General features: G+C 43.5%; 1 protein-coding gene across 8 annotated transcripts in view; it reads right to left on the bottom strand.

Moving 5' to 3' along the window:
• LOC134353612 (protein kinase C-binding protein NELL1-like) overlaps positions 1–16807 on the bottom strand; it is a 1036586-nt gene that overhangs the window by 971562 nt on the left and 48217 nt on the right. The window lies entirely within an intron of this gene.

Here is a 16807-nt window from a genome sequence, read left to right as displayed (position 1 = left end):
CCCTCAAGTTAAAAGCTGTTGCCCAAGTCTTTGCAAAGCCTCCTGTAAATATTAACTGGAATTTTTAAATAGTTCACATGAACAGATGAATATCATCAGTTGATGTGTTGTGATGTATTAAATTTTGTAAAATATATTATATGAAAGTCTGAACAATGCCAAGCAACACTTTAGCTTTCTGTGAGTTTGCAGCATGCAAGGTATATGTATAAGTTAGACACTGTAGGTTTGGTAAATATTTGCTAATAGTGACTGAATTATTTCTTAACCTCAAGGCACCAATAGCATGAGAACAAAAAAAATGGAGCTTATCTATCTTTGGTCACAATGCTTGTGGATTGAACCCCATTTATTGAGACAACCTTCACTCATTTTCTTGGGACTTCACCTAGCCTGAGGAATCACTATCCATCATTGCCGAGGATGGACCGAGTGTGATTTCACAAGTCGGAATTTGGAGCTCCCCCAACAACAACAGCAATCAAGACCCCCAAAGACAGCAACAATCAAGTGGAGACTAAGAATCATGAGCCCTGAAATCTTATTAACTCACTATATATTATTTAGTATGGTTTATTTCTGCTTTGTGTTTTGTAATAATAAATTGGGCTTAAATTACTTTGTTGTATTTGTACACTTATTACCACATTTCCCAGACACTCGAATTGGTTTGGGTCTTTTGGGACGGATCAAATCAGCCCATTACGATTGATTTTCCTCCTTCATTTTCAACTGCATTGAAAGCGCTTGTCAATGTATCATTATAATCAATTTTCTACTTCGAAAATTAAAAAAATTAAATGTCTATCTATTTTTCGAATCAGCCCTTCTCCAGCCAGTGGACAGATGAGCAAATGATCAGATTCCTTTGGGAAATTCAAAAATTGCAAACTCTGCAGTCTCAATTATTATGCAAGTATAAATTTTTTTTAAATGAATAGACATAAACAATTTTTCCTGTCAATCATTTTAAAGTCACCTTCATATGTCATAAACTGTAAATGGTATTCACGTAACTCTGTTAGCCAGCAAGAAAGCCCAATTATTTGTAGATCCTATAATCTACTCCTGAAAAAAAATTAGCAAGAATAGAGAAACACTGACATCTGTGACTCTCTCTACAACCTCCTAAAAAAACATATTTGGTGTGTTAGACTTTTTTTAATCCAGGCACCATAGAAAGCATTTCATCTAGGTGCACAAAGGCTTGGTATGACAACTGCTCGATGCATGCCCACAAGAAAATGCAGAGTTGTGGACACAGCTCAGTACTTCACAGGAATCAGCCTCCCCTTATTGGACTGTATATATACTTTTCACTGTCTCATAAAGCAGTCAGCATAATCAAAGACCTCTCCCAGACTAGACATTCTCTCTTTTCCCCTCATCCATCATGCAGAAGATACAACAGCCTGAAAGCACGTATCACAGGCTTCTACCCAGCTGTTTCCTGATTCTTGAATGTACCTCTTGTACAAGATGGGACTCTCTACCTCACAATCTAACTTATTATGATCTTGCACTTTATTGGTTGCCTGCAGTTTCACTTTCTCCGTAGCTGCTGCACTTTATTCTGCATTGTTATTGTTTTACATTGTTCTACCTCAATGTGCTATGTAATGATCTGATCTGTATGAACAGCATGCTATCTCGGTACACGTGACAATAATAAACCAAAGCCAGAAGTTGAAATATAATCATTGTTACATTGCACCTGATTTGAACACAGTAAGATCCCACAATCAGTAGTGTTATATATTCCACATCATCTCCTCCACTCTCAAGCGAGGGATAAATGGAAAAAAAAGAGGCTAGCAGAGATAAATTCCGTTTTATCTTCCCCAAAATATGAGCAGAGTTAGGCCATTCGGTCTATAGAATCTGCTCTGCCATTCCATCATGGCTGATTTATTATCCTTCTTAATCCTATTCTCCTGCTTTCTCCCAGTAACCTTTGACGCCCTGACTAATCAAGAACCCATAAACCTCAGAATCAGAATCATTTCATTGCCAGTATGTGAAACACACTAGAATTGATTGTGGTTCGGTGCTACAATAAAACACAGGCCAATAACATAACAGACAACAAAACAGCAACCACCAATTTACAAGACAATAGTACAAACAGCTACAATCAAAAATTAGCAGAACGGTCACCTGCGTAAACGTCAATCAAACTGAAATGTGAACATATGAACAGAGCCAATAATTATCAACAGAATAAGGAGAGAAGGAAAAACCATTTAACAGATGTTGCGCAAGGACAGCTAGGGTTTGAGGGCATCACAGTTTAAATATACCCAATGACTTGGCCTCCACAGCCGTATGAGTCAATGAATTCCACAGATTTTCAACCCTCTGGCTAAAGAAATCCCTTCTCATCTCTGTATCAGAGGAATATCCTATTCTGAGGCTGTGCCATATAAAGGGCATACATATCCACCCAAAGCAAGAGAGTACTTTTTTTTTAAAAAAATACCTCATTCACACTGTGGCAACTTTGACTGAACAATATTCTCAAACCTGAACTGTGGTGTTGACCATCAATCTGAAATTTTAAAGTGAACCCTCAACCAGAGTACTACTGACTGAGCCACTGTCGATACAACAAGAGTGACAGGAACACTGAAGGAAAGAATACAATGAAGAAAACAACCCTTCAGTTATCTCAGCATGCCTATGGACTTGAAGGCTTTCTTCTATCCCGTAATGGCAATTACAGAGACTCGGCTGGCACCAGGGCAGAAATGGATTCTCAATATTCCTGAATTTCAGTGCTTTAAAAGGGATAGAGAGGGCGGAAAAAGGGGAGGAGGGGTGGCATTACTGGTCAGGGATACTATTACAGCTACAGAAAGGGTGAGTAATGTAGCTGGATCTTCTCTTGAGTCAGTATGGGTGGAAGTCAGGAACAGGAAGGGAGCAGTTACCCTATTGGGAGTATTCTACAGGCCCCCTGGTAGCAGCAGAGATACAGAGGAGCAGATTGGGAGGCAGATTTTGGAAAGGTGCAAAAATAACAGGGTTGTTATCATGGGTGACTTTAACTTCTGTAATATTGATTGGCACCTGATTAGTTCCAAGGGTTTAGATGGGGCAGAGTTTGTTAAGTATGTCCAGGACAGATTCCTCTCACAGTATGCTGACAAGCCGACTTGGGGGAATGCCATAGTAGATCTAGTATTAGGTAACGAACCGGGTCAGGTCACAGATCTCAGTGGGCGAGCATCTGGGGGACAGTAACCACCACTCCCTGGCCTTTAGCATTACCTGTATTATGGAAAAGGATAGAATCAGAGAGGACAGGAAAATCTTTAATTGGGGAAGGGCAAATTATGAGGCTATAAGGCTAGAACTTGCGGGTGTGAACTGGGATGATGTTTTTGCAGGGAAATGTACGAAGGATATGTGGTCGATGTTTAGGGATCTCTTGCAGGATGTTAGGGATAAATTTGTCCCAGTGAGGAAGATAAAGAATGGTAGGGTGAAGGAACCAAGGGTGACAAGTGAGGTGGAAAATCTAGTCAGTTGGAAGAAGGCAGTATACATGAGGTTTAGGAATCAGGGATCAGATGGATCCATTGAGGAATATAGGGTAACAAGAAAGGAGCTTAAGAAGGGGCTGAGGAGAGCAAGAAGGGGGCATGAGAGGGCCTTGGCGAGTAGGGTAAAGGAAAACCCCAAGGCATTCTTCAATTATGTGAAGAACAAAAGGATGACAGGAGTGAAGGTAGGACCGATTAGAGATAAAGGTGGGAAGATGTGCCTGGAGGCTGTGGAAGTGAGCGAGATCCTCAATGAATACTTCTCTTCGGTATTCACCAATGAGGGGGAACTTGATGATGGTGAGGACAATATGAGTGAGGTTGATGTTCTGGAGCATGTTGATATTAAAGGAGAGGAGGTGTTGGAGTTGTTAAAATACATTAGGACGGATGAGTCCCCGGGGCCTGACAGAATATTCCCCAGGCTGCTCCACGAGGCGAGGGAAGAGATTGCTGAGCCTCTGGCTAGGATCTTTATGTCCTTGTTGTCCACAGGAATGGTACTGGAGGATTGGGGGGAGGCGAATGTTGTCCCCTGTTCAAAGAAGGTAGTAGGGTAATTATAGACCAGTGAGCCTTACGTCTGTGGTGGGAAAGCTGTTGGAAAAGATTCTTAGAGATAGGACCTATGGGCATTTAGAGAATCATGGTCTGACCAGGGACAGTCAGCATGGCTTTGTGAAGAGCAGATCGTGTCTAACAAGCCTGATAGAGTTCTTTGAGGAGGTGACCATGCATATAGATGAGGGTAGTGCAGTGGATGTGATCTACATGGATTTTCGTAAGGCATTTGACAAGGTTCCACACAGTAGGGTGATTCAGAAAGTTAGAAAGCATGGGATCCAGGGAAGTTTGACCAGGTGGATTTGGAAATGGTTTGCCTGCAGAAAGCAGAGGGTCATGGTGGAGGGAGTACCTTTGGATTGGAGGGTTGTGACTAGTGGTGTCCCACAAGGATTGGTTCTGGGACCTCTACTTTTCGTCATTTTTATTAACAACCTGGATGTGGGGGTAGAAGAGTGGGTTGGCAAGTTTGCAGACGACACAAATGTTGGTGGTATTGTGGAAAGTGTAGAGGATTGTCGAAGATTGCAGGGAGACATTGATAAGGTTGTAGAAGTGGGTTGAGAAGTGGCAGATGGAGTTCAACCCGGAGAAGTGTGAGGTGGTACACTTTGGAAGGACAAACTCCAAGGCAGAGTACAAAGTAAATGGCAGGATACTTGGTAGTGTGGAGGAGCAGAGGGATCTGGGGGTACATGTCCACCAATCCCTGAAAGTTACCTCACATGTGGATAGGGCAGTTAAGAAAGCTTATGGGGTGTCAGCTTTCATAAGTCAAGGGATAGAGTTTAAGAGTCGCGAGGTAGTGATGCAGCTCTATAAAACTCTGGTTAGGCCATACTTGGAGTACTGTGTCCAGTTCGGTCACCTCACTTTAGGAAGGATGTGGAAGCATTGGAAAGGGTACAGAGGAGATTTACCAGGATGCTGCCTGGTTTAGAGAGTATGCAGTATGATCAGAGTTTAAGGGAGCTAGGGCTTTACTCTTTGGAGAGAAGGAGGATGAGAGGAGACATGATGGAGGTATACAAGATAATAAGAGGAATAGATAGAGTGGATAGCCAGCGCCTCTTTCCCAGGGCACCACTGCTCAATACAAGAGGACACGGCTTTAAGGTAAAGGGTGGGAAGTTCAAGGGGGGTATTAGAGGAAAGTTTTTTTTACTCAGAGTGGTTGGTGTGTGGAATGCACTGCCTGAGCCAGTGGTGGAGGCAGGTATACTAGTGAAATTTATGAGACTACTAGACAGGTACATGGAGGAATTTAAGGTGGGGGGTTATATGGGAGGCAGAGTTTAAGGGTCAGCACAACTTTGTGGGCCACAGGGCCTGTACTGTGCTGTACTACTCTATGTTCTAATTTTCTAGGAAAAGACTGAGACTATTCACAAATATTCATTCTTCGAACTGAAAAGAGATATAACATTGAACTGAGCAAAGGATTATATTTCAGAAAAAGATTCCAAAACAATTTTTGTTAATTCCCAGGTTACAAATAGTTGGGCAAGCTCGCACTTATTCACTCTTCCTTGATAGCTCGATTTGTTGTTGTTCACCCATTACTCTTTGTGATGATGTGGATAGATGCAATCTGAAAGAAAAACACTCAAAACTGCACATTGCCAAGGGCCTGCTTAGATAAAAGCTTTTATTATAGCAGAGGAATATTTGTGATTAAGTTTTTAAACAACCCTTTCAGAGCTAATTGGTAGAAGAAATAACAAAATCAAGTTCTTAAATAGACATGATGGGATCTGAACGAATACTGAAAAATACTGCAGATGTTCAACAGGCCAACCAGCATCTACTGAATGAGAGGGGAAAAAATTTTGACATTTCAAACCAACATCACTACGTGAAAGGTTATCAACACCGCAAGGATAAGTGCAGGAGGGAGATCAGTGGGGAGGGATGGGGGTGACAAATGGACAAGGGAGTCGCGTAGGGAGCGATCCCTGCGGAAAGTGGGGAGGGGGGAGGGAAAGATGTGCTTAGTGGTGAGATCCCGTTGGAGGTGGCGGAAGTTACGGAGAATAATATGTTGGACCCGGAGGCTAGTGGGGTGGTAGGTGAGGACCAGGGGAACCCGATTCCTAGTGGGGTGGCGGGAGGATGGAGTGAGAGCAGATTTACGTGAAATGGGGGAGATGCGTTTGAGAGCAGAGTTGATAGTGGAGGAAGGGAAGCCCCTTTCTTTAAAAAAGGAGGACATCTCCCTCGTCCTGGAATGAAAAGTCTCATCCTGAGAGCAGATGCGGTGGAGACGGAGGAATTGCGAGAAGGGGATGGCATTTTTGCAAGAGACAGGGTGAGAAGAGGAATAGCTGTGAGAATCAATAGGCTTTCCGCAGGGATCGCACCCTACGCGACTCCCTTGTCCATTCGACCCCCCATCCCTCCCCACTGATCTCCCTCCTGGCACTTATCCGTGTAAGTGGAACAAGTGCTACACATGCCCTTACACTTCCTCCCTTACCACCATTCAGGGCCCCAGACAGTCTTTGCAGGTGAGGCGACACTTCACCTGTGAGTCGACTGGGGTGATATACTGCGTCCGGTGCTCCCGATGCGGCCTTCTCTATATTGGCGAGACCCAACGCAGACTGGGAGATCATTTTGCTGAACACCTACGCTCTGTCCGCCAGAGAAAGCAGGATCTCCCAGTGGCCACACATTTTAATTCCACATCCCATTCCCATTCTGACATGTCTATCCACGGCCTCCTCCACTGTAAAGATGAAACCACACTCAGGTTGGAGGAACAACACCTTATATTCCGTCTGGGTAGCCTCCAACTTGATGGCATGAACATTGACTTCTCTAACTTCCGCTAATGCCCCACCTCCCCCTTGTACCCCATCCGTTTTTTATTTTTATACACACATTCTTTCTCACTCTCCTTTTTCTCCCTCTGTACCTCTGACTATACCCCTTGCCCATCCTCTGGTTCCACCCCCCACACCCCCATCCTTCTCCCCGGACCTCCTGTCCCATGATCCTCTCATATCCCTTTTGCCAATCACCTGTCCAGCTCTTGGCTCCATCCCTCCCCCTCCTGTCTTTTCCTATCATTTTGGATCTCCCCCTCCCCCTCCCACTTTCAAATCTCTTACTAACTCTTCTTTCAGTTAGTCCTGACGAAGGGTCTTGGCCTGCAACGTCGACTGTACCTCTTCCTAGAGATGCTGCCTGGCCTGCTGCGCTCACCAGCAACTTTGATGTGTGTTGCTTGAATTTCCAGCGTCTGCAGTATTCCTGTTGTTTGAGATTCTTGGATAATTGGGATCTCTTCTGGGGGAAGTATGACCTGTTCAAAAAGGACAGGTTACACCTGAACCCAAAGGGGACCAATATTCTGGCGGGAAAGTTTAATAGAGCTGTTAGGGAGGGTTTAAACTAATTTGGCAGGGGGATGGGAACAGGAATGATAGAGCAGAGGAAGGGGAAAACAGAAATAAATCTAAGACAGTGAGCAGTAAAGATGTCAGGAAAGACAGGCAGGTGATGGGGCAAATTTGTAGCCATTGGGATGAGTTGCAGTGCAATAAAGTTGCAGTGAAATCAAAGCGAAAAGTATCAAATACTGGTCTTCAGGTGTTGTACTTAAATGCACGCAGCATAAGGAATAAGGTGGATGATCTTGTCGTACAGCTACAGATTGGCAGGTATGATATTGTGGCCATCACTGAGATCTGGCTAAAAGATGCATGTCTCTGGGAGCTGAACGTCCAAGGATACACGGTGTATCGGAAGGATAGGAAGGTAGGCAGAGGGGGAGGCGCGGCTTTATTGGTAAGAAATGATATTAAATCATTAGAAAGAGGTGATATAGGATCGGAATGTGCAGAATCTTTATGGGTTGAGCTAAGAAATAGCAGGGGTAAAAGGACCCTGATGGCAGTTATTTATAGGCCTCCAAACAGCTGCAGGGATGTGGACTACAAATTAAAACTGGAAATAGAAAAGTCTTGTCAGAAGGGCAGTGTTATGATAATTGTGGGGGACTTTAACATGCAAGTGGATTGGGAAAATCAGGTTGGCACTGGGTCTCAAGAGAGAATTTGTAGAATGTCTGCAAGATGGCTTTTTAGAACAGCTTGTTGTTGAGCCCACTAGGGGATCGGCTGTACTGGATTGGGTATTGTGTAATGAACCGGAGGTGATTAGCGAGATTGAGGTGAAGGAACCCTTAGGAGGCAGTGATCATAACATGATTGAGTTCACTGTGAAATCTGAAAAAGAGAAGCCGAAATCTGATGTGTCGGTATTTCAGTGGAGTAAAGGAAATTACAGTGGCGCGAGAGAGGGACACACATAAAAGTTGCTGGTGAACGCAGCAGGCCAGGCAGCACCTCTAGGAAGAGGTGCAGTCAACGTTTCAGGCCGAGACCCTTCGTCAGGACTAACTGAAGGAAGAGTGAGTAAGGGATTTGAAAGTTGGGGGGGGGGGAGAGATCTAAAATGATAGGAGAAGACAGGAGGGGGGAGGGATGGAGCCAAGAGCTGGACAGGTGATAGGCAAAAGGGATACGAGAGGATCATGGGACAGGAGGTCCGGGAAGAAAGATAAGGAGTGGGGGGGGGGACCCAGAGGATGGGCAAGGGGTATATTCAGAGGGACAGAGGGAGAAAAAGGAGAGTGAGAGAAAGAATATGTGTATAAGAATAAGTAACAGATGGGGTACAAGGGGGAGGTGGGGCATCAGCAGAAGTTAGAGAAGTCGATGTTCATGCCATCAGGTTGGAGGCTACCCAGATGGAATATAAGGTGTTGTTCCTCCAACCTGAGTGTGGCTTCATCTCTACAGTAGAAGAGGCCGTGGATAGACATGTCGGAATGGGAATGGGATGTGGAATCAAAATGTGTGGCCACTGGGAGATCCTGCTTTCTCTGGCTGACAGAGCGTAGGTGTTCAGCAAAGCGGTCTCCCAGTCTGCATCGGGTCTCGCCAATATATAAAAGGCCACATCGGGAGCACCGAACGCAGTGTATCACCCCAGCCGACTCACAGGTGAAGTGTTGCCTCACCTGGAAGGACAGTTTGGGGCCCTGAATGGTGGTAAGGGAGGAAGTGTAAGGGCATGTGTAGCACTTGTTCTGCTTACATGGATAAGTGCCAGGAAGGAGATCAGTGGGGAGGGATGCGGGGGACGAATGGACAATGACGAATGGACGAATGTTGCCCATCCTCCGGATCCCCGCTCCCCCCTTGTCTTTCTTCCCGGACCTCCTGTCCCATGATCCTCTCGTATCCCTTTTGCCTATCACCTGTCCAGCTCTTGGCTCCATCCCTCCCCCTCCTGTCTTCTCCTATCATTTCGGATCTCCCCCTCCCCCTCCAACTTTCAAATCCCTTACTCACTCTTCCTTCAGTTAGTCCAGACGAAGGGTCTCAGCCTGAAACGTCGACTGCACCTCTTCTAAGAGATGCTGCCTGGCCTGCTGCGTTCACCAGCAACCTTTATGTGTGCTGCTTGAATTTCCAGCATCTGCAGAATTCCTGTTGTTGGCGTGAGAGAGGAACTGGCCAAAGTTGACTGGAAAGGGACACTGGTGGGAAAGGCAGCACAGCAGCAGTGGCTGAAGTTTATGCGAGAAATGAGGAAGGTGCAAGGCAGGTATATTCCAAAAAAGAAGAAATTTTCGAGTGGAAAAAGGATGCAACCGTGGTTGACAAGAGAAGTCAAAGCCAAAGTTAAAGCAAAGGAGAGGGCATACAAGGAAGCAAAAATTAGTGGGAAGACAGAGGATTGGGAAGTTTTTAAAACCTTACAAAAGGAAACCAAGAAGGTCATTAAGAGGGAAAAGATTAACTATGAAAGGAAGCTAGCAAATAATATCAAAGGGGATACTAAAAGCTTTTTCAAGTATATAAAGAGTAAAAGACAGGTGAGAGTAGATATAGGACCGATAGAAAATGATGCTGGAGAAATTGTAATGGGAGATAAGGAGATGGCAGAGGAACTGAACGAGTATTTTGCATCAGTCTTCACTGAGGAGGACAGCAGCAGTATACCGGACACTCAAAGGTGGCAGGGAAGAGAAGTGTGCACAGTCACAATTACGACAGAGAAAGTACTCAGGAAGCTGAATAGTCTAGAGGTAGATAAATCTCCCGGACCAGATGGAATGCACCCGCGTGTTCTGAAGGAAGTAGCTGTGGAGATTGCGGAGGCATTAGCGATGATCTTTCAAAAGTCGATAGATTCTGGCATGGTTCCGGAGGACTGGAAGATTGCAAATGTCACTCCGCTATTTAAGAAGGGGGCAAGGAAGCAAAAAGGAAATTATAGACCTGTTAGCTTGACATCGGTGTTTGGGAAGTTGTTGGAATCGATTGTCAAAGATGAGGTTACAGAGTACCTGGAGGCATATGACAAGATAGGCAGAACTCAGCATGGATTCCTTAAAGGAAAATCCTGCCTGACAAACCTATTACAATTTTTTGAGGAAATTACCAGTAGGCTAGACAAGGGAGATGCAGTGGATGTTGTATATTTGGATTTTCAGAAGGCCTTTGACAAGGTGCCACACATGAGGCTACTTACCAAGATAAGAGCCCATGGAATTACGGGAAAGTTACATACGTGGATAGAGCGTTGGCTGATTGGCAGGAAACAGAGAGTGGGAATAAAGGGATCCTATTCTGGTTGGCTGCCGGTTACCAGTGGTGTTCCACAGGGGTCCGTGTTGGGGCCTCTTCTTTTTACATTATACATCAACGATTTGGATTATGGAAAAGATGGCTTTGTGGCTAAGTTTGCTGACGATACGAAGATAGGTGGAGGGGCCGGTAGTGCTGAGGAAATGGACAGTCTGCAGAGAGACTTGGATAGATTGGAAGAATGGACAGAGAAGTGGCAAATGAAGTACAGTGTTGGAAAGTGTATGGTTATGCACTTTGGCAAAAAAATAAACAGGCAGACTATTATTTAAATGGGAAAAGAATTCAAAGTTCTGAGATGCAACGGGACTTGGGAGTCCTCGTACAGGATACTCTTAAAGTTAACCTCCAGGTTGAGTCAGTAGTGAAGAAGGCGAATGCAATGTTGGCATTCATTTCTAGAGGAATAGAGTATAGGAGCAGGGATGTGATGTTGAGGCTCTATAAGGTGCTGGTGAGACCTCACTTGGAGTACTGTGGGCAGTTTTGGTCTCCTTATTTAAGAAAGGATGTGCTGATGTTGGAGAGGGTACAGAGAAGATTCACTAGAATGATTCCGGGAATGAGAGGGTTAACATATGAGGAATGTTTGTCCGCTCTTGGACTGTATTCCTTGGAGTTTAGAAGAATGAGGGGAGACCTCATAGAAACATTTTGAATGTTGAAAGGCATGGACAGAGTGGATGTGGCAAAGTTCTTTCCCATGATGGAGGAGTCTAGTACGAGAGGGCATGACTTAAGGATTGAAGGGCGCCCATTCAGAACAGAAACGCGAAGAAATTTTTTTAGTCAGAGGGTGGTGAATCTATGAAATTTGTTGCCACGGGCAGCAGTGGAGGCCAAGTCATTCAGTGTATTTAAGGCAGAGATTGATAGGTATCTGAGTAGCCAGGGCATCAAAGGTTATGGTGAGAAGGCGGGGGAGTGGGACTAGGTGGGAGAATGGATCAGCTCATGATAAAATGGCGGAGCAGACTCGATGGGCCGAATGGCTGACTTCTGCCCCTTTGCCTTATGATCTAATATTCTTGCAGACCAGCCGACCGGGGGTGGGGGGTGGGTAGGGTTGCCAACGGACAAGAGTAGCAGTCAAATACGTTGTGTTTACCCCGAGGAAGACTACAATGACAATGAAGCCTTGCGCAGGCACCAGTGTGCATGCATGTATATGCCAGTTTTTTCTACAAATCGCTTTTGGCGATTCTGTCCGGGGTGGAGGGGGTGTTAATCACGACCAGAATATAGATGATAAGAGGCTAATACACTCTATTTCGTTTCTAAAAGGGTTCATCTAACGAATTTAATATTAAACACACAGCACATATTTTCTTTGCATGAATATAGTGGTAAGTCAATTATCAGGGGAGCTTGAAGTAAGTGTTGAACGAACTTCCAGTAGAACTGGTAGAGGCAGGTTCAATATTATCATTTAAAGAAAAATTGGATAGGTATATGGACAGGAAAGGAATGGAGGATTATGGGCTGAGTGCAGGTCGGTGGGACTAGGTGAGAGTAGCGTTTGGCACGGACTAGAAGGGCAAAGATGGCCTGTTTCCGTGCTGTAATTGTTATATGGTTATATAAGTCACTTATAAGTCAATAGCATCATAACATTTCAAGTAACGTTTGGATATTAAACACACAGCACATACTTTCCCCATATGAACATACAAAATCATTGCAACACACCAATATCGCTGAATCAGTGGGAGCCCTGGGCTTGTTTCCCTGCAACAAGACGGTGCCATCGAGGGGTGATGGGAGACAGCGATACTCGAAGGGGGTTCCTTATGTCCAGTCTATTCTGCAATTTAGTTTTCCTTGCATTCATTGCAGAGATATGTTGGAAATGGAAGTAACGTTTTCAGTGCTTTCGTGGCTATCTCAGGATATTTAGCCTTGACTTTGATCCACAATGCCAGCAGAGATGTTATGTCAAACATACTTTTCAGCCCCCCGTCATTTGCAAGCTCGAGGAGTTGATCTCCGTCCTACGCTGACATGGAGGACGCGTGGGTAATGACCTCGCATGCGTTCAAACTCAACAGTGTGTGACAGGGGATGAGGAAAGCTGCAGCTCACTCGTATCGCCAAATCGTATCATTTCCTCGCGGCCCGAAAGCACATGCTTTGTGGCCCGGTGGTTGGGGACCGCTGCCTTAAAAAAATAACAGACTTTTCCTCTTTCCACAAATGCACTCTGACGTGTTACCTATTTGTATCATTTTATATGTTTTATTTTAGATTTTCAGCAACTGCTTTGGAAGTCCAGTGTAATAGTTCTTAAGTTACTAATCCAACAGCATAATCAGAGTGCAATTATATCCAGTTACACAACATTAATATTGTATACGTTACTACAGGAAGATAACAGTCATCTTTAATTGTTGTAGGATCCTGCAGCATAAAAACAGGCACTTGTCTTATTTCAAAGATGAGAAATTCTACAGATGCTGGAAATCTAAAGCAACAGGTACAAAATGCTGGAGGAACTTGGCAGGCCAGGTGGTGTCTATGGAAAAGAGTAAACAGTCGTTCTTTTGGGCTGAGTCCTGAAGAAGGGTCTCGGCCCAAAATGTCAACTGTTAACTCTTTTTCATAGATGCTACCTGGCCTTTTGAGTTCCTCTGGCACTGTGTGTGTCACTTATCTTATTAATCAGTACTTGATTCATCAATGTCATTTACCTCGGAATTCAAGTGCTCATCCCAAATTCTTCAAATGTGGTTGAAATACTTGCTTCCACTAACTTCTCTTGCCGCACGTTCCAGATTGCAACCAATACTTAGAAGATTAATAAACTCTTCACGGGCTTCTAACCAGGTCTTGTATCGATCTGGAAACCCGTGAAGAGTTTATTCATCATTGAAGCTGGGAAAGCACTAGATCCTTTCTCATTTGGATAATTCTCCCACCCCCTTCCCATCCACTCTAACCTGCTTTCACCTTTATTTGAAAGGAATGTTCTCTACTTTTCATAAAACTGCATAGAGCTACAATAAATGTTGGAGTCTCCAGTGATATTTATTTACCCACCACTTGTAAGAACACATGCCATCATAGATGCACACAATTGATTGTGTGAAGTGTGCACTCTCACAAAAAATAAGAAATACCAAGACATCCCTATCATGAAATAACCTTACCCACATTGCAAATATGTTTCGATTTCAGTTGGATGTAAATTTACTTTTCAAAAAAATTGCAGATCTCATTTGCAAATGGTTTCAGTCTTTAAATAACATCTGAACCCCACTGGGCACAAACAGCAGATTATTCAAGCTGAGGCCCTGTGGTCAACATCCCATTAAAGGTCAATAATTCATCGTGCATTATACAATAGTTCTCCAGGATTTTAACTCCAAATGGATTACAATTGGCAGGAATTATTTACAGCATCTTGTTGCTCTCCAGATGTGCATATTATTCCCATCATTCATCGCAAAATGGAAGAATTATTCTGATCCAATGACATGGCAGCAACTTAATGGACTTTCATTATCACACCCCCATCGCCCCAAACCTAATGACAGAGCCTAACTCTCCTCTGAAAGATCAAACAATTAGTTCTGTAGCTCAGAGGCTTCCAACTGAAAAGCAAATTTGGATAGATTCTCAGTAAGCATAAGGAAAAAAAACCTCCTCTCTTGTAGAGGGTTCCTGCCCAAAGAGCAACCTGGTCAACAGACTTGGCTTCTTCATGGGTGGGGCCATAACAGGGTCTCCGGGATGCCAAATCCCAAATTCTACAAATCTATGGAAAGAAGGGGTTTCCAAACTCAGACTTCAAAGGAGTTCAGGTGGACTGACAATAGAAGCTTAAGGCACTACACCACAAATGGGAAATTAGGGAGTTCAAACTCCAGTCTAAGGGAGTCTCACTGGGCTGACGGGAGTCTCTTAAGGTTTGAAAAAGTGCCCCTGTACCTCTGATCCACTGAATGGAATTAACTTCCAAATGTTATCCCGCCCTCAAACCAGTTTCTGAGTTTCCCCCTCCCCCTCCCAGCATGGAAACCCTCCTTGAAAGCACTAACATCACATTAAATTTGATCAATCATTCCAGTTAGAAACCCCCCCCCCACCCCTCTATTACCCCGGTCACTGCACTATAAACACTTTAAACCACTTTTTATGACGCTATTTACATTATAAAGTCGTGCTGGTATTAATGTATTTATGCACATTTCATTCCATACTCTAACCTTCAACTTATTTCTATATAATTAGTTATAATTGTTGAATGTTTTTATTTTTGTTACATGTTGCACCAACATGCCACAGCAAATTCTAAATACATAAAGTATATAGTGAATAAATAAAGTTGAAGTTGAATAAAGGACGGCTATGATTATTAGAATACTGAGGTCCCCGACCTCCCTTTCAAGTACAAGCCAAATAGGGGCGGCACGGTAGCACAGCGGTTAACACAATGCTTTTCAGTTCCAGCAACTTCCCACAGCTGCTTGTAAAGATTCAGTTCATTCTCCCCATGACCATGTAGATTTCTGCCAGATGCTCCATTTTCCTCCCACAGTCCAAAGAAGTACCAGTTGGTGGGTTAATTGGTCATTTAAATTATCCTATGGTTAGGCTAGGGTTAAGTCCGGGATTACTGGGCGTCGTGGCTCAAAGGGCCGTAAGGGTCTATTCTATGCTGCATGTCAATAAAAAAATGCCCCCTCCTCCTGTGACAGCAATCCCCTCACTCAGTGCATGAGTTGAGGGTGAGGCAGGAGGTTCAGAGTCTGAAATCTGACATTAGCTTAATGTCATCTGACATTAAGTTAACCCTTCTGGGGATCTGTGTAGTTAAGCCAAAGACAAATCCCAACACAGGAAATGCACCTTTTTTGATTTCAGCAAATGAAACATGTACTGGTTTTTTGAAAAAAATCACTCTTGTAAAGTAACAGCCAATTCTTACACAGCAAATGCACTCACAGCCACAACACAGAGATATGGAACAGGAATCTCCGGAGATTTAGATCTTTCAAATGGCTGGTAATGTAATGCAAGGAACAAATATTAGTGAGGTCACCAAAAGTTCACCTGTTGCCCTTCAAAGAGTGTCTTGGAAGATTTTAAATAACAAAGTGAAGCTGTGCAGGGAGTATTAAATTTCCAATAATCACAGAACATCTTCAAATACTGCATTGAAATGATTCCCAACATCATGGGGCCAACTCATTATCTTCTGACACAGAGAACTATGTAGGCACCAAAATACATGAACAGAGAAAAGAGTGTCAAAAATCCTTGATACAGGTCAGAGTTTATTGAATACTGCATCAAGAAGGCACAAAAGTAATAGTTTAATGTGATAAATATGGAACACAAAACAAACTGGCAGGAGGTCATGATAACACAAAACATCAGAAGCAACTTCTTCATCAGATTTCTGAACGATCCATGAACACTATCTCATTAGAATCATCTAATCTCACTTCAATCACCAACTCACTTCAATACATTCCTAAAGGGTCTCAGCTCAAAACGCCAACTGTTCATTTCCATGGAAGCTGCCTGACCTGCTGAGTTCCTCCAGCAATTTGAGTGTCTCACTATCTCATTATTTCTCTTTTCCACTACTTATTTTTGTAACTTACAGTAGTCTTTATTTCTTGCACTGTGCAGCTGTTATAAATCAATAAATTTAATGACATGTGACAGTGAAAATAAACCGGATTTGGATTCACTAAAATTGTGTACTGTGCACTTGGAAAAAGAATTTCGGAAACATATCATTCTGTTCTGCTTATATTGATACAGAGTAGCCATTTTCAGATGGTTTGCACAAAACTGGAAGCATCAGAACAAATTTCCAACCTTTCACAATACAAATACTTAAATTCAGTTTTCAGTCATACAATCAGCAGACTGCAACAAAAAAGCAAAATTATCCATCGGAACTTACCTATCACAGCCAATTTCGATGATGGATTTACCGGGAGTCAAATACAGCAAAGGACTGAAAGCATTCAGTTAACCAGGTTGACAGCTGTCCCTTTTGACAAAGCAATCTGATACAAG

Source organism: Mobula hypostoma, chromosome 11 (genome assembly GCF_963921235.1).
Source record: "Mobula hypostoma chromosome 11, sMobHyp1.1, whole genome shotgun sequence".
In the NCBI taxonomy this organism is placed as follows: domain Eukaryota; kingdom Metazoa; phylum Chordata; class Chondrichthyes; order Myliobatiformes; family Myliobatidae; genus Mobula; species Mobula hypostoma.
This window is presented reverse-complemented; position numbering and strand designations above follow the sequence as displayed.